The sequence below is a fragment of the Myiozetetes cayanensis genome, unplaced genomic scaffold, assembly GCF_022539395.1.
Source record: "Myiozetetes cayanensis isolate MyiCay16 unplaced genomic scaffold, myiCay2020 scf2-11, whole genome shotgun sequence".
Lineage (NCBI taxonomy): Eukaryota > Metazoa > Chordata > Aves > Passeriformes > Tyrannidae > Myiozetetes > Myiozetetes cayanensis.
Genome location: NW_026087411.1, coordinates 90,392,614 through 90,411,489, shown reverse-complemented (window position 1 = coordinate 90,411,489; position 18,876 = coordinate 90,392,614).

The window sequence follows — 18,876 nt, the reverse complement described above, 5'->3', positions numbered from 1 at the left end:
AAATGTCCAGAAGAGAGTATGCAGCTCATCACTGAACTAAACCCTTTCAGTTAAACTTTGGATATTTACATAAATAGTATGTATGTATAGATATTTTACAGAATCTTAATAGTGGGTTCCTACCACCTCCCACTTCTCCTTTCAAGAACCTCCAGTGGATATCTTTACTATTAGAATAGTTTATTTTCCCTTCAAATTTAATAGAGATCTCCCCTACTGCTAGTTAAGAACATTCTTCTTGCACTTTCCCCACTGGAACATCATGTATTCCTTCCTCCTTGGAGTATTCTTTAAAATATTTTAACAAACACTGTTATCACACTCCTCTCAGTCTTCTTTTCTCTAGACTAAACATCACCAGTGCCTTCAACTCATAGGACACAATTTTTTCTTTCATTCTTTTTCTTTGCTTCTGGACTCTGTCCAGTGCGTCCAGATCTTCTTGAAAGTGCAGTGTCCACAGAATCACATCTGAATCTTTACCAATATGTTAAATACTAAAATAGTCACTTTGGACATCTCATTATAGAGTACCACTGACGTTACGTCTCACTGCTGGATTTGTAGTTTTTAACTATTGTTTTTTTCCCCTTCAGGCTTTCAGCAGGGAAAATACAACTTAGGATGTTACCAAGACAGTTGGGGAGAGCATTACAGACTCCCAAGGCAGAAATCTGATGGTTCTGTGTAGAACACAAGGTCAGATGCCAGGGTACACTTGAGGTGCTACCTCTGACTAGTTTATACAGACTTGAATTTGCACAGACTCATAGCGAGGTGCACAATGCTCTAGCCCAACTATTTCCATGAGAGTATTTCTCTTACTATTACAGTACTTTTTGGGTTGTGGGTTTGTTTTTTTAAAACTAGAATTACTTCTTGAGCACTAAATTGCTTCTTGATACATTGTTAAAATTTATATCAATAAAAAGCCTAAGGAGAAAGAAGTACAAATAAAACTACTTATACACACAAAAGCATGTGCTGGGACAGATAACACTTTTAAAATGGTAATAGTTTCTGAGCTTTGTGAGGAGAAAGTTAAGAGCATGAAACAACCATCACCATAACCATCACAGAAAACAAAGTAGTATAATACATGATTTAAGACTGGTGTTTAATTATTTGTCATAATTAAATTACATTTGTTTAACTAATTGTTTTAAGTATTTAGTGGACCCTGAGTCAGGATTTACAAAAAGTCTTTAGTTACCTTTCTTGAGTACAGAGATCTGCAAAACTTCCTCCATTGCTGGTTTATTGGTTTGGGTTTTTTCCCCTGTTTGGCATGAAATTTAGCATTTAATTGCACTTTTTAAGTTGGCTTATAATTGCCTACCAACTTTTTCTCAGGGAAGAATCTGACTCATACAATCTGGCATCATCATCCCCCCAGGACTGCATGTTTGTCTCAACCAGCCCAGCTCTATAATAAAAGCTTTTAAAGTTTTTCCCTTTCTTGGTTTGTCTTCTTCTCCTGACCCATCTCCAAAATGTCCTTCTTTCTGATGATGCAAGAGTGTGCAAAATCTGCACAACAATACTCATGTGACCAACCTGCTCTTCCTCACAAAGTGTAGACTGCATGAGATATTACCTGTTTCTAATTTTGCAACACTTCGAAAATTACATACATTTAACATTCTGAAGTATCTTCATTTGTCCTTGTCAAAAAGGCAGGTCTCTTGAACTTATTCCACCTCTTAGTCAAACTTTTGTCTGCTTTGTGGCAAAACCATTAGGCTGCTCTCTTTTCTCACTCACCATGTGTGTCTTTTCTTCTTGATTACTTCATTATCTCTGCTATTTTCTGTTGCAGTATATAGAAGAATGCAGAAGTTTTAATGTTGTTAAAGTGAACATGCTTCCAAAATGGTGTTGTAATTCTTTGTGTAAACCTTTCTCCTTCCCAAGGTTCCTCACTCTTACCTGTATTTTGGAATGTCTAAGAGATAACTGGAAGCTCATCTATTGGTTGTTAACCCTTTCTTGTAATTGGTTGGTTTGTAAGACCTCCTGGACTCCCACTGGTTACACTGTAATCCCCCCAAGAGCTATTTAAACAGTTACCAGAACAATAAAGCTCTCTCTCTGCCTGCTCTCCCTGCTTGATGCTGGTGTCCTAGGGTCTTTCTTGGGGCCATGGGGCTCCACGTGGGTAGGGGGAAGGGAGGGAGCACTGCCCCCCTCCAGGACTAGGGGTAAAAGGAAAGCCTCTAGGCTGGAGTTCCCCTCCCTATCCACCTTCAACGTTCGTCAGTTTTCTTTCTGGTCTTGTCCCCGTTTATGGTCTTTTTGGTCTTGGTCACATTTCTATTCAGATTCATGAGAAGCCTGAGTCAGTGTTTAGAATTAACAAACAGGTGGGTTAGTGGACACTGCGGTAAGATGCTTGTGGGAGGGAGAAGCATGATACCTGCATTAGTCACACCATTAACATCAACACTCTTTACCAGATTACTTGTACCAGATTACTCTGGGAGTGGGTTAGATTCCTGATTTTAAATTGTTGCATACCCTCACACTCTAACTTTAGAAACTGGCTCAGTTACATAATGTGAAGTTCACACAAAAAATGCAAAGATCTTCCAAACTTGGAAGCTGCAGAGAGCAACTGCAGTAGGGAACCCACCCAGGTCTTGCACCTAATCCAGGAGACTTGCAATCACCCAGTCACCTTGTCAGAGGTTGAAACAAAGAGTAAGGTTTTAAATTCTTAGAATTTAAATTAACCTGTAGAATCTCTTCAGCAACAAAATTAACAAAAGAAAACAAAGCTGAGTAAACGAAGAAAAAAAAAGTAAAACTTTTTCCCTTCAAATTTAATTTGGGGTGCTCTACTGCACAGAGAGAAAGGCATCTGTGTTGAACAGGTTGGAGATTAAATTTTCTGTGGTCAGCACAGCCAGTGTAGAGCTGGAGCAGACTCCTCCAGCAGCACGTGCAGGGTGTCCCGCTCCCATCTGACAGTGCTCCGAGGGCAGTATGTCCCCCAGTGCTAAAAGTGCATTACTGGAAAAACCCTGTCCCTGCAGGTAGCAGCTGGGGGGTTGGTGCTGTCTGTGCTGTGCTGTCTGTGCACCAATCAGACCCTCAGGAGAGGGTTTGGGGCACATCACAGCAGGCTTTCAGCTGTGCTCCCTTGGGATGGGCATCAGTGCTTGGGAACCACTGGCCCACAGCCCGCTGTGTGGCAAAACACACAGATAGATTATCCCCTTCTGGGACAAGAGAGATACTGATAGCTGTTGGTGTACGTGTGCTAACAAGCTCCTTCAAAGATAGTAAGTGTATCAATAGCAAAAAATTGAAGCCACCCATGACGAAAGAGCTGTCTAAATAACTGAGGATGCCAGCAACACCTTAGGATGAACAGTCAAGCCATTCCACAGCCTGTAATTTCACATTTTTACCCAAATCCTAGATGATGGGGAAGCATAAGCCCTGTTTCCCAGGAGCTTTCACTGGTTTTGCACAGAGCAGCACTCTACTTAATCTGTCATCCAAATTCTTCGTTGTTCTTGGAAAAGTCACCAGAATACCGCAGGAGCAGCTGGCCTAATTGCTTCCTTTCTTTACCATCTATGGATGCTTCTGTCAACCTAGTCTCCTTTACTGGACTAGGCTTCTTTACAGCTCCTGACCTTCACCCTCATGAGAGGGTTTGAAACATCAGCTTCACTGTTCACTTTCCCCTATGGGTTTTCAACTACTTTCTGCCCATCATCATCACAGTCATTCAAAGTAGTTACTCTTCCACAACTCACCCCGCTACTTGGGCTAAAGTGCTGTTTTTGTGAAGAATGGTTTAGACAGGTTGTGTTCATTTTTGGTGGTTTTGGTTTTTTTGGGGTTTTTTGGGTTTTTTTTGGGAGGGGGTTTGGTTTGTTTTGTTTGGTTTGTTGTGGGTTTTTTTTTTTTTTTTTTTTTTTTTTACTTTCCAGCTATTTTTTTTCCTTGACAGTTGAGTTTCTTGTTAAATATGTTAAATTCACTTTTAAATTCCTAGAGCAAAGAATTAATCTTTGGTGCTGAAGTAAATATGGCATAGAGATCACCAAAGTCCTATGAGCATCCCACCTCCTTCTTCATTCCTAATATTCTGCATTGTTTTTTACCAGGAATCAGTATCTAATCTAATCAATATTTGTAATACCTGTGGTAGAATATCAGTCCCCACAAAACTGCATTAGAAACAGCAGCAGAATTACTACAGAAATAGCGCAGCATTAAGTCATTTGCTGGACACAGAGCAGGGTTAAACAGGTACTGTTTTTCTGGACTTCATAGTGGCCTACTTAATGACCAGTGATTGAAATTTTTATAGTAAAGTTTTTATTTTTCTTAAGCTCTATTTTTCTTTTCAGCTCCAAGAGTAGACTTGTTTCAAATCCTCAGTCCAACCACACCATGATCTGATTCTAGCACAGAGGTTATAACAGTCTCTTCAGCCAGTGGTGGTGATCCTTCACAATTAGTTGGGATTGGGATGATTGCAGCATCCCTCTTGGTAATTTTATCTTGGTCCTTTGAATGCCAGGAGAAAAGTGGCAAATCTGTCAGGAATGCAGATTTCTCAGGCCTTTCTGCATGGCCAGTGAAACTGTTCTTAGAAGATGCTTCTGACAGGAAACTTCATGGGACAACTACAGCACACCCAGCACGACAGGACTCCTTTTAGCATATAGAAACAATGTAAGTAACAGAAAATAACCACCATTTTTGACTGAGTACTAGTTAAAGGACTTGCATCTGCACTTGGCACCTGAAAGCTATAGCAATTCATTTTTATAATGCTGGATCTTTTTTTCCCCACAGCAACCACACCAGAACAAGGCAAGTTGATACAGAGAGAAGGCACAGACTTAAAAAAATAGACAAAAGTCAAAAGTAAACAAAGAGTAATTAAATCTACACTTGTGAAGGAAAGTACTAATCAGAAATAGAGTGTTAGTGATCCCACAAAACTCTCCATCTTCACATTTTTCACATATTTAGCTAGATAGCAGGTTGCAAATGAAGGAGAATGCTTGTGAGCCATACCAGCTCTCATACCAACAACACTTTTTCTCAGTATCTCTAAGAATATAACTGGAAAAATACAAGTTATAAATCTGGCAACATAACTCATTTTATTTTTAAACAAAACACAGTTCTTAAAAACATCAGTGGTAATGGAAATTTCTTTATGAGAACCACCTCTGCCCTTATTTATTAGATATGTCAGTGGCTAGAATAAAATAATTTTTCATGGTTTTATTCTATTAAATTGACCTAGAATAGAGTGATTTTAATCTCTGCTCTTTGCTGGTAATATTTACAATGCATCACATGGGCTTATCTCCTTATCTCCAATTATGCTTTTGATCCTACTTTTCTAAACATCAGTTTCATTTGCCCAGTCTCTGTTTCCTGCAGCAACCAAGATTATCATTCCTTCTGTGACATCCCTACAAGGCAAGGATTTGTATTCACAGGAAACACTGCTTCCTAATGGAAAATGGTTTTCCCAGCCATGCTTAGGTAATCGAGGTGCAGCATCCTGCCAGACAAAACATGGTCTCTTCCATTTTAAATGATCTTTAGGCTAAGCAGATATATACGAAAGTACTAAACATAGGATCCAAATACAGAACTTTAGTTCCTCTAATTATTATTTCTGAATATTTCTGTTCTGAAAATTTCTGTTGAAATTCAGAACTTCATTGCTGGAAATTATCATTGCTCACATTTTAGCAGCAGAATTGGAGCAACCCAAGTTGTAGATGATTTGCACCTGGATCCTCATGTTTTTCCAAACAGCTAGACCCTTGTACCCCTTAAACTTTGCAGGCTTAAGCTACATCTAAGAAACATGCTTAATGTTAAGACTGCAGAACCTGGCAGAGATGCAAAATGCCACCTGCAGCATTTACCCAATTTATTTGCTTTAATCCCATATTACTCGGTGGAAGGAGAGATGTGTTAATTATCCAATATTTGTTCTGGTATCAGAAAACAAAGGAGTGTACACAACTCACACTAGACTAGGGGTGGGTGGGAAATGAACATTTTCCATTAGTAAATACAAAAACAAGTGCATCTTTTGTTTTCTATTAGAACAGGATTGAGATCAGGCTAGTTTATATGACATTCCTGGAGGGAACATGCTATTGTGCAGCATGTCATGTCAGATCTAGGAATGAATCCCTGAAACTAACACTTGCCACAGGTGTTAAGAATTCTTTAGTTTCTGTACTCCAAGAGATTTTTTTCTAGTTTGCTGTTAAATACTGTTTGACAATGTCTGAAATCTAAAATTCTCTGCTTGCAGAGGGATGACACCAAGGGTGGCTACATCAGCCTCAGTAATGTGAAGACCTCATCCCTCCATAGCTGAGTGCCATGCCCAGCTGCCTCCTGTTCTGGCAGCTGACTAGGCTGCCGACCAGCACTAATAGGCATTTTGGATTTTGTTTTGCAAGATCTCTGCACGAGGACTATTCAGCACAGAGGCACTGCCCCAGTAATCACCCTCCTAGTCTGCATTGAAACCATTCCACGCAAGCCGAAGTACACTCTAATCAGGATTCACTTCCAGAGCAATCCTGTTAGCTTAATTGAGTCTTCAGCATTCCAAGAAAAACAGTCAAAAGGAGAGCCATCCTGCAAGGTGGGGGAAGAACCATCTACTCCCAGGCTGCCCCTACAAAAGAACTGATCTAGGATTACAAAACGCCTCTGCACGTAGCAGCAAAACATGAGATGTGTGTCAAGCACAAGAAAAATGATTATATAAATTTGACATGACAGATAAACATAGAAGACATTAACAATAGCCAGTTTTTCATAGTCTGTTTAGATCCCTTGGATAAGAGCAGGCACTCGATTAACCAAAATTTCTAGCCAATAGCTGATGTTATTTCAGCATTTTTCAAATGCTTCAACCAGAACCTTGTCAAAATAAACGGTGGATTTGTGCTGTATGTGCTTATATGGCAAGGTTGATCCATGCTGATACTATTACAGTGTTGTAAAGCATAAAATCTAGTTAATGGTTTCTGCCAAACCATGAATCAGTTGCAAAATAACGACCTGAAGTATGTTCTTTTTTCCATTCTCTAATATTTCTTCACAGCACAACCCAAACAATTGCTCATAATTAAACTGATTGGAGAAGCAGACACTGGCAGGAAATACACTGCTGGCACTGTTCCTATAGCACTTCATTGTACTGAATTTAGAACAATTACATCAGTTCCTTTCATTTTACAGAAAAAGAGGAGGGGAGCTGCTTTTTATCTTTTGCTCTCTACAAGCAAAATTAACATTTATCAAATCTCCTGAATCAGATTCGCATATTTTTAATCAACAGCATTAAGTGCATCCCTGCTGCCTTTGCCCACCCTGTTTCACCTTCTTTATGGATGCTTTGTATTATTAGTATCCATCACGGTATTTTTCTAGGAAAACCTAAGTAGATTAAGTTTTAATAATGGAAGGACAGAAAATGAAGCATATACAACAAGCAAGCAAAGGTACAGATCGAAACTGGAGTCCACATTTTAAAATAACATGACCTATGACTTCTTCCACATCTACGGAGCAAGAGTTGTGTGCACGTATTATAGAGCAGAATAACATCCCACAGCACTAGAGGGAAGCTAAAGCCAAATTATGCTCTTGAGCAGACGTGTCCAGTTCAAACACAATTTGAACAGAGACAAAGGGTTTGCTGATACTTGTAGAGGCAGTCAAAAGAACACTGCATGAAACTGTCCCTTCACTTTCTCAGTAGTTTTGGGCACCACACTAGTCTTAACTCCCAGCACTCCAGGAACTTTTCCTGCCTGCACAAATCTAAAACTCCATTTGAGTACTACAGTTCATAGCTCTCTACACAGATACTAGCCACATTTAAGAGGTGCTTTAGACAAATCAATGACCTGTATTGCAAGGAGTCTCGTTTTCAGTTCCCATTAGCCACCTTGACAGAACAGGCAAGAATTTGTCTTCATTCTGCAGTGCCTGATCTACAGGGCTGCTCACAAAGTAAGAGGATGGGGTATTCCTGCAGCAGTTTCTTGCTCCCAGCAGAACATGTGCGACTTCAGGCTTGCAAAAAGGCCAGTCACAATCTGGCAGTCAGTTAGATGCTCATGTATTCAATTAAAGTGCTTTTTCTCTCACACATGCCCAATGATGTAGCACTTCCCAGGAGTGGCTGTGAATAGATCTTTGAAGAGGTTCTCACAGAATGAATGTACCTCTGTTTCCCCCAAGTGCTGAATAGAGGGCAAACTTGGTTCAGAAATATAATCTATATTAGTATATTTATAATAAGTGATATCTATGCATTCATGTCTCATTCTTTATCCATGCAGACTTCGAAACAAAATCCAGAGTGGTTTTGGGCAGGGGGATGGGGAGGAAAGTACTTGTGAATAGAGCACTGTGCAAGAAATGAGGAAGATATGTCTTGCAGCTTGCCTTAAGAAAATCCCTGTGTTTCTTTGCCCTTCTCTTTCACGGTCCTAAGTCTTGTCTACCTGTATTAACAGCTCCCTGGGAACCATAGCCATGGCTGATGCTCCTCAATTCGGTAGTACTATAAATATCAAACATCATTAAGAACAAGATTTTGTGTGTTCTAAAGATGAGGTTATAAGTCACAGAATCAGTGAATTGCTGAGGTTGGAAATGACCTCTGGGGATCATTTAACCCAGCCCCCACCACTCAGAGGATGGTCAGCTACAACACACCACTCAGGACTATGTCCAATCAGGTTTTTAAGATCTCCCAACAGGTTGTCTAGGCAACCTGTTCCAGCATTCAACATCTTCACAGCAAAAAAGTCTCCAAGTATGCTTCCTGCAGTCCAACTTGCACAACATACTACTCAGAAGAGCCTGCCTCCACTGCCCCAATCATAAACATCTCTCTCTCATTTTACGAAAAATGCTTCAGTCTCTTCATCCCTGAGGTAATCTGCTGGGCCCTCTCTAATCTGTCCATGTCTTGTGCTGGGAAGCCCAGAAGTGGACACAGTACCCTAGATGTGTCCTCACCAGGGCTGAGCAGAGCAGAAGGATCCTCTCCCTCAGTCTGCTGACAATGCTTTTGCTAATGCATCCCAAGAGACTGCTGCCCACCTTTGCCACAAGGACACACTGCTGGCTCACAATCAACCTTGTATCAACCAGGAGCCCCAGATTTCTTCCTGCAAAGCTGCTTCCCAGCTGGTCAGGCCCCAGAATATCCTGGTGCTTGGGGTTATTTCTTCCCAGGTGCAGGGCTTTATACTTCCCCTTAGTGAACATCATCTGGTTCCTGCCCACTGTTTCTCCAGCTTGTCAAGACCCTTCTGAATGTCAGCAGAACCCTCTGGTGTATCAGCCACTCCTCCCAGCTTTATATCATCTACAGAGAAAGTTCCAGAGCCAAATAAACATGATGTGAATTGAACCAGGAGAGGTTTAGATTCAATATTAGAATAAATTTTTCCTAATATTCACAGAAAGGTTTTTCAAACATTGGACCAGGTTGTCCAGGGAAATAGAGTTAGTTAAAAGACTTGAAGATGTGGCATTTTGGGATGTGGTTTAGTGGTGGACTTGGAAATACTGAGTTAATGGTTTGAGTCAATTATCTTAGAGGACTTTTTCATCCAAAATTGTTCTCTAATTCTGTAACAGAAGTACATTTTGACCTATCGCCCTAATGGATTCTGGTTGCATGGTTTGCACAGTCCCAAAGCTGCTGAGGCCACCTAGACTTGAGGATCACCATCAGCTCACTCATCAGAGGCACAGAGGGGCCACTGTGCAGAAAGGTCATTTGTCTTGTCTGTGCTGCATCATGCCATTCTCAGTCACGAGGATAAATCAATTACACAGGAAAATGAAGGAGAGATAGCAGCTGCTTATTATAGAAGTACAGCAACTCAAATACAAGTAAAACATCAGGATTTAAATTATTTATTTTCTATTTCACTCACAATCTCCTTTTGCAGCTGATTTTTCTGTAGAAGAAATAGAGTGCCTACTTTCTATTTATAACTTTGCTGGGAAAGATTCAATGTTTTGGTTTTATTAGAACACTGTTAAAACAGAAACATTCCAGAGCCTAAAACTGAAAGATAAATTCATATTCATGTTTGTGTTTCCCTTGAGCTTGTGTTCACTAACAGAAACACTCCACGGGCACAGTGTAGTGTAACTTTTGACTTGTACATTTGTAACTAACACATCTAATGCCTTCTCCAGCAGATAATATCCTATGAGCAAACACTGACATTTAGCTATTTTTGAAATTAATCATAATTTAAACTTCCAGAGAAGCCAGGATGTATTTTCTGACAAGGAGGATTAAATTTAGTTTCCTAAACAGACATAATTAAATAATGATGTGCTTGAAAGAGAGGGATATTCTTCTCAGTTTGAGGACTTGATGAAGACTATTGTGTGCCAAACCAGTTTCCTGATTTGCCAGCAAATTTCCTGAATATTCCCAGCCAAATTGCTTAATCTGCTTCTCTGCTTCCTATCTGCAAAGGTAGCCTATTCCTGCTTCCCTTCTTTCCACTCTTCAGATGTAAAATGGCTAAGAGCAGAACATCACTCTACAGAGGTTAACAGAACGAGGGACTCGTTTGGTATATCCTAGCTTTAGAAACAATTTGAGCATTTGCTCTTTAGACCACGTTGTTCAGAGTAGTTCTAACTTCATCAAGAGGTGTCTTTCTGCTCTCCAATCTCATCTGCTTTTTAAATTTTAAACATCTCTTTGGAACAAAACTCAAATAACATGATATCTCTAACATAAGAGAAAGTTTGGAAGTATATAGAATACTCACCCCATTCTAAATCAACCACTTGTTGGCCTCAGGAAAAAAAAAAAAAAAGGAAAAAAGACAAGAAAAAAATGTTTCAGTACATTCTGAATTCCATTCTCCAGGTGAATTATATGCTAAGAAGAGATATGTATAAACAGGAAAATACCCTAAGGCAAAACATTAAAATTAGACTTGCACTTACCTAGGATTTTTCAAAGTACTCATTTATACTGACTTTTGCGTTCTCACATTGCTCTTTACTTCTTGGTTTCATTCACCATATATTCAACAGAAGTACCAAATAGTCTCACATAATTTTTCCACCCAGAACCATGAAATCCAAGAACAAAAAACTAAACCCCTATGAGCAAGAGATGCCATCACTGTCAATACAGCTTTAGTGACAGAGGAAAAGTGCTGGCAGACTGCCCTAACCACTTCACCAAACCAGACAACAAAGAGTTGAGATTTGAGAGGACAGTCACCATCAGAAGTGCTGGAAACAGAATGTGTTTTGTTATACTAATGTTTATTGGAAGCATAGCATCACCAAAGCATTTCTGAGGCAAACCAAGACTAGCCAGGAAACTATCCCATATGCTATTTTTCATATTTCCAGTAACTGGACTTTTTTTTTTTTTAACTACAGAATGATCACCAACACAAGTCCTTTATATTGGCTTCTTACAGAACTGTGTCAAAAAATACCAGCCTAAGAAATGCACCAATATCATCCAGCTTGATGCTCTATCTTGCATCTTTATACCATTTTGCAGCATCCCTGTAAGTAAAGACGCTCCCAGTGTTGTATCAGCTTGAAGAAGCACTGTTCATCTTCTGCTATACTGCCAGAACAGAGCCCTGCCAAAGAATAGCTCTTGCAAGACACATTAAATCCTTGGGTTTTTTTGGCCAGTCTCCCCTCCTGAAATACTAACTGAAGAGTAACCTTGACAGAAAACACAACTAAACACTAACTTTAAAAAAAAAAAAAATTAAATGGAACTTGATTTTTAGCCATCTTTCTCCAGTCTTGATCAAGTCAGTCCTAAACTAGTCCCCCACCCCAATGCTCAGAGCCAGGAAAACAGTTTTGTGCTGCGGTGCTTGTTGCTCACATTTTAATTGACATGTCTCTTGGCTATTCCTACTTGAATTGCACACTTATTTCAGAATTAAATTAGGAACTGTGCTTTAATTTGCTTTTTCTTTGCAATGAGATTTTAGCACTCTGATAGAGCATCCTTGGACAGGATTGGAATTGGGACAAAACCTTTTGTCTACAGGCACATGGATTTCAGCCTTACTTCTGCTATTGTAAGAGGCATGATTAAATTATAGTATAATTTTTTCTGACATGCATTATTAGCTAGATTTTGCCAGCGATAGACACAGCTGTTGCTCCAGTCTGAGACTACAGATGTGAGTTTACACAGCACACTTTATGATGAAAATGTTTCCTTGCAAGTTAATATCACAACAACTCAATGTCTTCTCCTCACGGATTTTAATCCAACTGATTTTATCTCCAACTGTACCTTCCAAACCATGTATACGTCCAAATGATCTCAGTTTGATAAGCTGAGGCACTTAATTGAAAAAAAAAAACACAACCAAAAAACAAACCCACCAACACCCTGCAAAACTGATCTCTCCAAATCATCACTTGATGTTAATGCAGCCACCTAAAGTATTGCCCATCCAACAGATGCTTCTGAATGTTTTCCACACTTTAAACAATCATAGCCTACATAATCATTGCACAATTAAATATTTTTTCAGAGTTTTTATTTTATTTTTTTAACAGTTGAATGAGATCACTGTGCCTGAGTTCAAACTCCCTTAACGTCATTTGAGTAATCAGATGAAAATATTTGCTTTTATTTATGTAGGACTGGAGACCACATCTTATACTCTAGAGTTCAATAACACAGCATTCAGGGCCAGAGGCTGACTAATAATATATAAAGACTCCATGAAAAGACATTCCTGGACCCGATAGGCCATATGTCTAAGACAAGGAAGGGCTTCCTTAAACTCTGCCATTTTGATTGAAAAACTCCAACTGGTAATATCCCTTTTTAATTTTAATTTACATTTTCCTATTTAGGAAATTCCTGACTAATTGTTTACTTCTATTAGTGTTTCACAAAAGCATGGGCTAGCAGGGGGAAATAAACCCTCTTTATCACAGCTGTAGCAGAACTCTTTTTCTCATGAAACCAGACCACCAAGCAGCTGCCTGCCACCCATGCCAGCCCTGACCATAGACAGACCACAGACACATTTTGTTACTCTCTGCCACCAGGAGGTCAGTTTGCCCCAGTTCAAGGCATCTGTCCTGCAATGGGGAGAGAGGTTGATTGTGGCAGCCTAATGCCCCTCTAACCACCTACAGCTTAACTGAGAATTTGGGCTGGTACTGACCAAGGTTTTGTTATTGGATGTATTGGATGAGATCACTGCAACATTTTTGGAGAGCCATGCACATGTTACTGGAAACAGAGTGGGAGCTCAGAGGAGAAAAGGAGCTTTCTCACATGGAAATCTTTAAAGCTACCAAATATTAAGTGCTCATTCAGGGGCTGAAGTTTCTACTGATAATTAAGAAGAGCTTTTCTGTTAGTGAGAGCTATATTAAAATTCCTTTGCATCATTAAGAGTAAAACCCTCCTCAAAAATCTAAAAATATTTAATAAGTCCTGATAAGCCAGAGGGCGTAGAGGGGCAGTATCTGAAAATGCTGTGGTCAGGCTCATGCTCTTCCCAAGCATCAGCAGAACTAATGAGGCGTCACCTCTCGACAGTCACCACCAGGTCTCTCGGGTGAGGAGGCAGCTGTGCCTGCACAGGGACCATAACCAGGAGGTTCAGCCCAAGTTCAGGAGCTGGGGGTTGCACACTCTCCTCACCATCTGGCCACAGGAAGCATCGCTTCGCCTTTTGTCACAGAGCCACACATGGGCTGAAAAATTTGGTTTTCTCATTTTAATAGGAAAGGCTGCAGAGATGGTGTACAGTTCAGAACAGCTGTATCAAGTATTTCCAAATATACTCTGCAAGGTAAAAACAATAACAATGCATGGTAGTGTCTTGCCTTCCTTAGGCTTGCCCATCTTATTTGTTATTTGTTTACCACATCTCATTGCATTTTTACAGAAGAGATTGCATTTGCTTTAAAATAAATATCTATGTTTTACCCTTGAATTCAAATATATCAAACTGTACATATTAATTGCTGACTGAATGGATAGCTATTCAAAGAAATAGTTACCTAATTATTTTTATTTTTCTTCATTCCAGAGAGAGCTATTAATGCATGATCACACTCAATTGTGCTTATTTAGAATGCAAATAGGAAGAATAAAACAACCAAAAAACAACCCCCTCAACAACAAAACAACCAAAGCAACCACACCAAAGTAATGAATAGCTCATGTCTTTTGGAAAAAACCCTTCTGTTATCTTCCTCTGATCCATAGGACACTTAAAAGAGGAGAAACACATCAACATGGTGGTATTTTCAAGGACTTCCATTTCTTTAATGGTTTAGGTCTTGGGGATGTGCATGGTCTGCCAGTGTCCTATGAAAGATGTGTTCATTTCCACTGGTGCCACTGGATCCCAGGAGGACAAATGATTTGAGAACTCAAAGGAAACAGGATTTGCAGCTGCCTTACAGAGATAGATGTGACTGGGAACAACACAGATAGAAACACACTGCTTGTACCTGTGTTTACTGCCAAAAGAACCCAGGAATGCTCAAAATCTCCTGAAGTATGGCAGCAATAACATGACTGGATTCTCCACCCATCTTACGTGGTTTGCATTTCCTGAATGTGACCAGAAATGGTGCTAAATTATATGATGGCCCATGCTTTGCATATCCCTAAAATACATTTAATGCAACAAAAGGGTGCATAAGTCATAAAAGCTAGCAGCAGAACTTCCAAACCACTCATGAAAATCCCATTCCATGTTACTCGTAGCTAGAAATAAACTCTTTAGTTTGGGGTGCGATTCATTCTACTTAAATTAGCCATTTAAAGGTTAGTTGGCTAGGGCTGAGCTAGTCACTGTGGGATCCCCAGCATCAGTGGAAAGCAATGCACACCTCCCAAGAGGCGTGATGAATCACAGAAACACAGTGATGCTTTTTTCCAGAGCACCCTTCCAAGACTGTGCACTTCAGGAACTTCTGAGCCAGCATTTGCAGCTTTGTGTTAACACCCATCAGGGCTCCACCACAGAATTCTTTGCTCTGTTAAAAGTGACCACCTTCTCCTGTGCTGTCTTCCTTAGCTTTCAACATGGTATTTACCCTCAGTAAGACCTTTCTTCTGATCCCATAAGTGCTTACGCCTTTGAGAACTCGTTGGTGTTTTTTTTGCCAAGCCATGTGGTCAGTCTCAACCCTTGTCCACACTAACTGATTTTTGCAAGGACTCCCAGGGAGTTTCCAAGGCATGACGTCTCTCCAAAAACTAAGCAAACTCTTCCACAGTATATTTATTCAGGTCTCTATTAATATCTCGTTTATGATTGCTTCTATCATTTTTCCAAGTCTAAACTCATCAGCAGTTTCCATGAACTTACCAATACCTTTTAATAAAAAGCATTCATTATCTATTAGACACTTTTTAATCCTCTCATGCTCATGAGACAAGAGGGCTCCTGATAGCAGCTTAGCTACTTCAGCCTTTGGTGAAGCCTCCCTTTACCTTCTTTCATTCTTTTGGTTTGTAAAGCTTCAAATCAGTGTTGGTGAAAGTCACACCCCCTCTTCTGAGCAGCAAATGTGGAGTTTCTCAATATTTTTGGTATGTACAAGCCTGTTTTTCGCATCCTCAGTTTGAACTGACTTGTGTCCTGTCCTATACTTTGATCATTGCTTTTAAATAAAGAGATATTTCTTTATCGTATGAACTCCCTGCCTTTAAAAATAGACCAGACACCAAAAACTCTTCCATAGATCACTAGGTCCCCATTATTTTGAGTAAAGAAGAGAAAGATGCTAGAAGTCTTTTCCGACTTAAATTATTCTGATTCTATGACTTGGAAGAACCTTGATCAAACCCCAAAAAGAGGGAAAAAAAATTAATGTTGTTGGATATTTTTTAAAATGTTGTAAAGATCATCATGACCCCCACAAAAAGCTCCACATCAGCTTTCCCTGTCAGAACAGAGCTATCACCACTCAGTCTCCTCCCAGAGGAACAAAAATTATTGGAGATGCTGACAAGGCCTGATTTATGGGTTTGGATTCTTACTCATATTCAATCCTCCAAGTTCTAAGAACACATCTATTAACACTCGCATACTTACTCAGCCAGGAGTCCAGCTAAGTTACACAATTCACCTTCATCATGCTTTCCTTCAGCCTTCCAATACAAAAACACAGTTTGAGCACCCCGAGCTGCAATTCAGACTATTTGAACAATTTCAGTTCAGAAGAACTACTTAACTATCAAAAAATAACCCCCAAGCCTCCTTTAGCTTCAGGTAAGATACCACTTAATTTGCAACAGCCAAACTCTGAACAAGTCTTAACAGAAGTACTTGAAAATACCCCAATACTATCAGCCACCAGCACCATTTTCATGCAAGTTATGTAGAATTTAAGCTGCTGCCTCAACCACTATTTCTGAAAAGCTCCCTTTTCCTCTGAAATGTTCCTTTTTTTAAGAAATAGAAATTCTTTTTTATACAGAAATGAGTAACCTACCTGCCTTTAACCCACCAACACTATTGAAAAAAAAGCAAGCAACCAAGCCAACCATCTCTCCCACCTCCATGTCTGCAAACAGGTTATTCAAATTCAGCAGAAAGAACTATTATTATTTTTGTTCTGTAAAATTCCACTCATCTTACACGAGGATATAAACTTCCAAACATCACCACTCCCCTCTGTAGCCTACAGTCAGAGCAAAAATGAAGGTAAATACCTCTCGTCTAGGATGAGCTTGGGTGATACCACACAACCTAAGAACTGGAAACACCTGGAAGCAGTTAGGGCAGCTGTACTGAGATGCAGCAAATGAGGCAATGCTGATTTTCCATCCCTGTGGTTATTTACAGAATGTTAATAACAACTGCTCAGCAATGTGTCTTCTTGCCACACACTCTGACAAACATCTAATGCCACAACCCCTCGCTCAGTGCTGATAGTCCTGTTGATCCTACAGCTAACATCAGCAGCTGCAACTTCAAATTCTGCTGCTGACTATGGTATGGCACAGCTGTTTGCATGAGAGTTTATTTTTAAGAAATGCTTTAATTTTTAAGATTGCATATAACCTCATCCCTATGCTTTTGTGAAGAGATGCGATGGAGGCAAAGCCTGAATTACTGTTATCTATTACATTTGTCCATAAGTAAGAGGCCAACAATAAACCTTAAAGCTGAGGATGCCTAGGCCAGGAGGCATCACTAGCTCTCCTAACAGTGAACATTTTCTGTAGATTTCAGAAAATTCTGTGAACACTTTCCCAGTTCGAAGGCAGCAAAACAGAAAGGCAGAAAGCTGAAAATGACTGAAAAAGTACAGGAGCCTAGAACTGAGCCAGCTTCTCTAAGTGCTAAATATACATTATTCACTTAACAATATGGTTCTTACAGCCATAGGTTTTCCAATCCTGGTTCTCTCCCCATCACCTCTGCTCCTTCACTGTGCAGGAGAATCACAGAGTATGCAGGTATAAGAGTCTAGGCTACACTAAGTTGTCTTCTACTTATGGTCATCCAGCAGGTTGGGTGAATTTATGATCAACTCCTGTTGCTAAAAGGAAGATAATAAAAGAAAAAAATGCATCTCTGATGATGAGGTTATGTGGAAACTATGCCACTGAGTAAGATGAAGATTTGGTTGTGGGACTGATCCTCCCTTTCCCATTTATGCTGGTACCAAAAAAAGAAAGGCTTTTTAAATACAGGAAGATGGAAATTGAATACCACTTCTTTCTTCACAAAAATAGTTCACTTAAACTAAGCTACCTATCACTTATTGGTAAGTGCACAATATGCCTTCTCCATGAAATTCTGCTAATTCATCCTTGGGTCACAGATGTACCGAGCATCCAGTGATTATTTTCAGACTTTTGTCAGTATAATCTTTGTAACACAGGGAACAGAATTTTGGAAAGTCTCTTAGGTTTGGGAGTTGTTAGTATTAAACTAAAGTAGTTAAATAATTTTTGGAAAAAGTTAATTAAGTAAGATATAACATCTGGAGACAGATTTAGGGTTTCAACAGAATTCCCAGTCCTATTTAATTTACTACTACTTGGATTTCCAATACTGAGTAATTTTCTCCATACAATAAATGAACATGTTAGTAATCACAAGCCACAGTAGGACCTGTTAGTGATAATTTTCCACAAACCCTTGTAAAACTCTGTGTTGGAGGAAACCCTGACACAAGTGTATTTTGATTGATTCAATTATCTTTCAAGTATTATTATATCTGTTTCTTATAAACTGATTGTGTGAGTCAACTTGTGAGTCTGCAGTAAGCTCCTGTGACAACTCAGAAAATGTCATCTGAGTAATACTGCCAGTAAGCATTAGCAGCAGATGCAGCTATCACCAGTACCTGCATGTGATTCTGTTTCATTGTCAGCATGTTACAGGACCAACCATAAACCAGTCCTCCTCTAAAATTCCTTTGCTAAATGTACATCTCTTTTACGACATATGAACAGTCGGGTTTAGACTATGTGGTCTGCATGTTGGCCAAATTCTACCCAAGTTTTCTCATATTATCAAAGGGCATTTGAAATTTCTAGGGATTCTGTCACTACTTACCACAGCATCTGTCCAGCCATGCTACAGCACTCCCATTTGAAACTGCATCTTTTTTCCAATGAAATTGAACTACTATAATAATAATGGCCAGTCTTCGCGAGCGAAGATCCGGGGAAGGTCTTTACACCTTCCAGCCTGCGCATTGGATTTTTTAGGTGAGACACAGTGTGCGCGGAACTGAGCCCACCCTTTAATCCTAAGGTTCATCTGCCGGGGCCAAGCGAGCTTGGACGGTGGCAGCGAGGTCCTTAGGACGTAG